Here is an 8,039-nt window from a genome sequence, read left to right as displayed (position 1 = left end):
AGATCTGTGCATTTTATGTAAATTATATCTTAATGAAAAGAAAGGGATTGTTTAAAATCAGCATTCCTGTACAAAGGGAAAAATCACAGTAGTTATCACAAATGTTTGTTGTATGGATTAAATAAGATAATGTGTATAAAATGCCCTAAAAATTGTAACTATTATTATTTAAATGTGACCAAAGTTTTGCAAGGTAAATATTATACTTTTTTTGTTTGAAGTAAATGAGGAAGCAGAGTCTCAGAAATGTATACAGTCATCCCTTGGTATACACAGGGGATTGGATCCAGGACCTTCTGAGAATACCGAAACCTCACATGCTCAAGTCCCTGATATAACATATTTGTATATAACCTATGTACATCTTCCCATATACTTTAAATCATGTCTAGATTACTTGTAATATCCAATGCAATGTAAATACTATGTAAATAGTTGTTATACTGTTTTATTTAGGGAATAATAACGAAAAAAGTCTGTATATGTTACAGTGTAGATACAATTTTTTTCCAAAATATTTTCAATAAGCGGTTGGTTGAATCCACACATGCAGAACCACGATAGAAAGGGCTGACTGTACTAACTTGCCAAAGATTTGAAACTAAGCTTTCAATCCTGGTCTGTTGAATGTCAAAGTTGTCCTCACTCTAATAGACAATTACAGTTTTAGGAAGTTTGGCTGGATTAAATGAGCTGTTTGATATAGAGCCCATTCTTTTCTTGTAGTTTAATCATAGGGAAAGAGCTTAAGTGATTCAAATGTTTTAGTAAAAATATTCTGAACACAGAAAATTCAAATTTGAAGGTTACAATTGAAAAAATCTTATAATTGGATACAGCAAGGGAGGGTTGAAAATGAGAAGTTCATTCTTGCTGTCTATTAGATGCTAAGGGACTTTTGTTGTTCTCATATCTGTTTAGAACTGGTACTTTTCAGAATGACAGCCTAATAAATGATGCTGCAAAACAAATAAAGAAACTTTGTGTATGTCTTTTTTGGCATATGGAGAAATATACATAAACATGAAATTGGCTATAAGAATGCTGGTTACATGATGAATACAAGGAGAATCATATGAATTATACAGCTCATCTATGTGAACCTATTTCTAAATGACACTCTGTAGGTTATGAAATTTTCACCTAAAATTATCATTTTATATGAAATACTAAAATAAGAAAGTTTTCAAATTTCTGCTAAATCACAGCTGAATATAGTTCCACTTTTTAGCTCATTACTAGTTGCTGTGAATGTGATCCTGAGAATTAGGTAACATCTTAAATAATAAATCATCAGCTTTGATTCTTTGTCAGTATTATAAACTCCTTCATAGCTTAAGATTTAATTCCCTCTGATTTTTGAAATTCTGACATTTTAGAGAAGTTATGTAAAAAGTTTGACTATTCTTTTGGAAACCTCATTTAAAATACATTGGTAGCAACATCTTCATATAAAAACCAGTATTTTTTATTCATTCATTAAAATAGTACTAGCTCCACATTCAGACAGAAAAAAACCTGTGCAAAGTGTGATTGATATTACAAAGCCATCCTCAAAGAACTTTCAATTTAGCAAGGAGAAATCCAATGTATACTGAAATGACTACCATAGAAATCAATATTTAAGGATGTCATTTAATCCAAGAGCAGTGGGATCAAAGTAAGAAATACACTTCTGAAAAGGCAACTTATTCTAAACATAGAAAGTTCACATTTTAAAAGTTTATAACTGAAAAATCTTATATTTGATACAGTAAGAATATAAAAGATTTGACAGAGCATTTCAGTGAGAGAAACTAAAAAACGCAGAGACACAAAAACACAAGAGCAGAGACCCAAGAAGTGGAAACTAACAAGAAGATTGGTAGCAACTGGTAACCACAAATTTCAGGTGAAAGAGAAACAGGAGATAAGTATTAGAAGGGATAATTGCAGTCAGATTGTGAAGGTCTAAAAATGCTAGGATAAAAAGTTTGAAGACCAGACATGGTGGCTCACACTTGTAATTCCAGTAATTTGGGAGGCCGGGGCAGGATGATTGCTTGAGGACAGGAGTTCAAGGCTAGCCCGGGCAATTTAGTGAGACCTCATCGCTACAAAAATTTTTAAAAATTAGCCAAGCATGGTGGTGCATGTCTGTAGTCCCAGCTACTTGGGAGATTGAGGTGAGAGGACTGCTTGAGCCAAAGATTTTGAGGTTGCACTCCAGCCTGGGAGACAGAGAGAGACCAATAAAATAAATAAATGAGTTTGGACTTTTATTCCCCTGCCTGTGAAATCCTGGCTTTACCTTTACTCTAAGCAGTGGTCTTATTGTCTAAGGAACACTGGGAGCCTCTAGGGACTCTTCGGGAGTCTGTAAGGTCAAAACTATTTTCATAACAATACTAATACAGTTACAGCAGTTGCCACTTTCATTGTCCCACAATGGAGTTTTTCCATGATGTGGGACATCAAAACAGATTGAATGCAGAATCAGATGTAAGAATCCAGATGTCTTCTCTTAAGCCAGACATTAAAGAGATTTATAAAAACATAAACACATGCCATTCTTCTCAATAACTTTTGTTTTAAAAATAGTTATTCTTCATAAAAATACATTGTATATATTAACATGCAATGGTTTATTATATGTATCTGACAATATATTAATACACATTTTTAGAAGTTTTCCATTTTTATTTTAAAACTAAACAAAAAGATATATCCCACTTAAACAAAAGCTCTTTTTCACTAATTTTGTTGAGAATTTAAAGAGATTCTGAGACCAAAATATTTGAGACTATTGCTTTTATAGTAACTTGGTCTTGCTAGAGACTCAATCATGACCTCTAGTGGATACATCCAGTCACTTTATAAATGTGTGGAAATTTGACTCAGTCACACAAAATAATAATAATAATAATTGAAATTCCACTGTCATTTATTCTTGAGACCTAATTCAAGATCTTTTATCATAGATGCCAAATCTACTTTCAGCTACATTGGCTAGGGCCAGGGTTTTCTGAGGTATCCCTAGACTGCCGCTTCAAAAAATCACCTTACAAGGAAGACTCTGGGTCTCACTTAAAATTCTAGAACTTTCAATCTGAGTATCTTGTGATAGAACCCGCCTGCATGCTATCAAGAGTACCACCATGTTCTTATGAACACTGACATTAAGATTTCTGTTTTAGTATATTTCTGCTGTACTTAAAGAGTTTACAAAGAATCATCAATGAATGATGTTTAAGATTCACATGGAGTTAGACAATTTTGTTCAGTAATTTCAGTTCCCACAGTCTTAGGTGCTTTTTCACTAAAAATATCTTGTCAGGCAGAAATTGAGAGCCTTGAAGTTTATGAGGTTGTATAGGAGTACCCACGGATCTTTACTGAAAACTTAATTCATCAGAGAATCACTCTACTCTCAGAAAGGAGGAAAATATGAGTTAAATCCATGCTTCTGAGACTTTAATGTGCAAAAGAATCACTAGAGACTGCAAAGCCTAAAATATTTACTATCTGGTCATTTATACAAAGGTGGCCTGCTTCTTGTTCTAGTCAGTGCTTTTTAAATTTTAACAGATAAATCGATCTTCAGGGATGTTGTTAAAAGGTAGATTCTGATTCAGTGGATCAGATCAAGATTTTAATTTCTAATTAGCTCCTGGGAGATGTTGCTGACCTGCAACAGGTTGGAAAAGCAGAACCCCAGGACCCAGGGCAGACCTGCTAACTTGGCAGCTGTATTTCACCAGGATTCCCAGGTAATCCTCATGCCCATGCATGATGATACCAAAGGCACTGGTGTAGACTACAAGAAAAGGACATGGCATTTGACTTCAGACCAGGCTAGATTGGCATCCCACTCCCGTTTATTAGGTGTAAGTATGCTGCCCACAGTTCAAGCTCTCCAAACCCCCTCTCTTTCATTTCTAAAGTGGGGCAAAAATACTTTGTCCACCCACATTGTAACTTTGTTGTGAAAGTCAAATAAGACAATGGAAACAATTTGTGAATAATAGCTAACACATATTGATGGCTTACTATCTGTAAGCTGCTGCTGTGAACAATTCACAAAGAAATTGAGGTTCAGGGTGGTGAAACAATTGTTCAAATTCACATTCTCTAGTAGCTAGTGAAGTGTAGAACTGGCATTCAGTCTTAGCCAGTAGTTTCCTGACCCTATCTTCTATGACCATATAATAGTGCCACCTTAAGAGCTCCCAGCCCCATTCAAATGTCTGTGTTGATGATTTCTTTTAGGGTTTTTTTTTTTTTAACATATTCTAAGACATGTGATCTCCATGCACCAATGAAATAAATCTACAATCTGGGTCAATAGGAAAAATGCTTCAAACCTTGACACACACATTTGACCTTGCCAAAAAGTCAAAAAGCAATGGAGTAAATCCAAAGTTATCCTAACCAATATCCTGTGTTAGGGCAATTTTGTTTAATAAAGATTAAGCTCCCCAAATTCAAAGAATAGTCAACTTTTATGAAGACTAAATCACATACAGGAGGAGACAGCAGTATACAAGGACCTCAATTATCTAATTTCCTTGTCTTCAAAATCACCTTAGAGTATCACTCTTGGGACAATTTTGGCACCAAAGCCTCCATCTGCTTATAATCTGCCTTGCTTTTTCAGGGTTATTTCAGTACTTGCTGTTTTGCCCAGCAGGAAGTCCCCATCCCTGCTACTCACTTTCATTTTTCCTTCCTGCCCTTAGTAGAGGTCACAGTCCCTGAAAGCTTTGAAAGAACACTTTATAAAAGATACAACAGCATCCTCTACTGACCGTGACTCATAATGTCAAAGGGGGACCAACTCATTTAAGTATTTGAGCACAGTTCCTCCTTTAGTGTACTTATCCGTGTTTTTATTTTCCTATTTTATGCTGATTTGGGTGTTATAATGAAACACTGGTGTTAAAAACGAATTTTGAACAGTAAAATAAAATGGCTTTCAGAAAAATAGTACACCAGGTGTTGATTTGAAAAGCACAAAATTCTCTGCACATGGCATGACTTTGCTTCAGACCTCGAACTTGCAACTGTGATTCTGCCACTAAGTCTTGCCACGAATTCAACCCAGCATCTTTCCCGCTATTGATGCTTCTAACACCATAGGGTCTATCAGATCACATGGTCTAAGTGACGGGGTTGCTTGCACCCCAGCCTAAATGGGTTAAGAATTCTGTTCTTGTTCTCAGTAAAAAGGCCAAAGCAGTGATGTTATTTGTGGAACATTCTGCCCAGTCCTAAGAAGCCTGCCAGGAATTTTGCTCTTTTCCCTGTGTAGAAAGCGTAAGATGCAACTTTGATTTTTATGGGATAGAAACGTCCCAGCATACCCCTGATCATTGAACTACCAAAATTATACATGTCTGGCCAGCTTGTGAAATTGTACAGGGTTTATCTCCTCCTCTGGAGTGGATATGTCTTACTTAATAAGACCTTCATTGTGCTGGCCACTTCTTGTTCATCGAACCTACATCACATGGAATTATCTACGTAATGGATTTGTGTGATGTGAGAGGACCCAATGATTGTTATTTTTTGTACTACATCATGGAAAATGAAGAGAAAACTAATACAGTTTGGGGACAAAATTGTAAATGTACTTTTGGTCCAATCCATGTGATTGTGAACTATTTCTGATATTCTTTCCTTTTGGGGATAGATGATAATGCATTTGGTAAATCAGTGGCTATAGACCACATTTGTGAGGTCATATTAACCTGCTCTAGCAAAGATACCGCATCTGGTACCATAACATAATAAGAACTACTACTTGGCTGAGCTTGTAGGTATCTATAGTTATCTTTTAGGATCTATCCAGTTTTTACAGCACACATACTGGTGAATTAAATGAAGATAAGATGTGGAACACTATCTCTGGATCCTGGATTTGTTAGATCCTCCAGGGTGGGACTAATCTCTTTGACCCTTCCACAATACCATCACCACCAGAATATGATAATGCCTCCAGGCTGGATAGGAGTTTGGAAGACTTCCATTTTCCCCACTATGATAGATCTTACCCCACAGACCAAGGACCCAGTGTGGAAGTTATACCAACTGCCACATTTCAATCCTAGTTATATATTCAGACTGAGAGAACCTACTGGACCCGCTATAAATCAGAATGTAGCTAGGACTCCATTTATTATCTGGACCCCATCCTAACAGTTATGATGACCCTTCAGGTCTCCAGATATTAGTGTCAGCTCAGACCCTGTATCCAACAGGCTCTGCAATCCCTTATGCACAGTGTCTGAGTAAATATCTGGAGGTCTTTGGGAGGAAGAATTAGGGGAACTATTAGCACATAAACATATTGGGGTTTTGCAAAGTCTTTCCTCCTGGGGACCCAGTCACTCCTCAGCCAATGTGTGCTGAGTCTGAAAACTGCCTCAAGTCCAAAAACTTGGCAGGCGATGACTGTGCTTGGCCTCTTTTGATGCCTTCTGCTGGTACAAGCTGAGTTGTTTCCCTTGTTGACTCTCCTTGTATTTTGCCCCTTGGGATGTCATGTTCTATTAACCATCTCCATAACTCTCAGCAGATCAGGGGCCCTTGGATGCTTCTTCTTCAGTTTCTGCCAGTATGTGTTGGCTGCATCTTGTAGTTCCTTAGGGATGTAGTTCTTTTTCTTTATTATCAGGCCCAGAAAGTTCCCAGTTGGGTTATGCTATGACTTAATCCTACTTACAGGTCCAGTGGCCTAGTGGTCAAGAGGGGAGGGAAAGGCAGATCCACAAAGGGGTACCTGAAGCCTTGTGGAAGAGGAGCCTCTGCAGCATATTCCAGAATGGTGGGAACAATAGTTCTTATCAGGGAGGGGTTGCCATTGCTGTGGGCTCAGAAAGTTTGAGAGAGTCTCAAGTCAAAATCTTCTGGAATATCAGGCCAGATGATTCATCCACGTGTCACAGTCCCAGGGTTTCCCAAACAGGGTCCGACCTTTAGTTTGCCTCTGCTTCCTAACATTGCTAACATTGATATTACAAGCTGTGATACTGTTTGCTTCTCGTCAGTTCTAACTATTTTGTAACTTTAATTGCAAGTTCTTCTCTAACCTGCAAGTTATTTGGAAGTTTTGTTTTTGATTTCCCAAATTCTTGGGGCTTTTGCTCAGTTTTAAATCATTAATTTCTCATTTTAATTCACTGGTGTCAGAAGACGTGATTATAACATATTGATCCTTCGGTATTTGTTGAGACTTTGTGGTGTATAACATGTGGCTAAATTGGTAAATGTTTGTGTTTTATGTATATTACAAGGGAATGGATATTCTTTAACTGTTGGGTAGAGTTCATTAGGTTCTGTGTGCTAGTGTGCGGTTTGAATTTATTAATACAACTTTTTTTTATGACTGCTCAATCAGATTCTGCAGAAAATATGCTAAAATTGCCCGCCACCATTACATTTCTTCTTGTAGTTCTGTCATTATTTTCTGTGTATATTTTGAAGCTCCACGGTTGGGTGACTAGGTTCAGGATTGCAATATCTTCCTGATAAATATTTTATTCGGTTGTTTACAATAACTGTCTTTACCTTTTCCAATGCTTTAAACTTAAAGAAGATTTTGCCAATTTAAAAAATGCTTCCCATTTCTGTTTTGGTTAACATTTACCTAAAAAAATCACTTTGCCAATCCTTTATTTTCTATCTTTCATTTGATATGCATTTCTTTTTCTTTTTCTTTTTTTTTTTTTGAGTTGGAGTCTCACTCTGCCACCCAGACTGGAGTGCAGTGGCCACTCCTAGCCACCACAGCCTCTACCTGGGCTCCGGTGATCCTTCCGCCTCAGCCTTCCAAGTAGCCGGAATTACAGGCATGCCCTACCACGCCCGACTGATTTTTTGATTTATTGTAGAGATGAGGTCTCGCTGCCCAGGCGGGTCTCGAACCGGCGGGCTCAGGCAATCCACTCACCTCAGCCTCCCAAAGGTGCGGGATTACAGGCTAAGCCACCGAGCCCGGCTGATATGCATTTCTTAAAAGCACATAAGCAGGCAACCTCCTCGGGTCTCCTCCCACTGTG

This window comes from Carlito syrichta, unplaced genomic scaffold (assembly GCF_000164805.1).
Source record: "Carlito syrichta isolate Samal-C Ts95f unplaced genomic scaffold, Tarsius_syrichta-2.0.1 Scaffold307107, whole genome shotgun sequence".
Taxonomy (NCBI): domain Eukaryota; kingdom Metazoa; phylum Chordata; class Mammalia; order Primates; family Tarsiidae; genus Carlito; species Carlito syrichta.
This window is presented reverse-complemented; position numbering follows the sequence as displayed.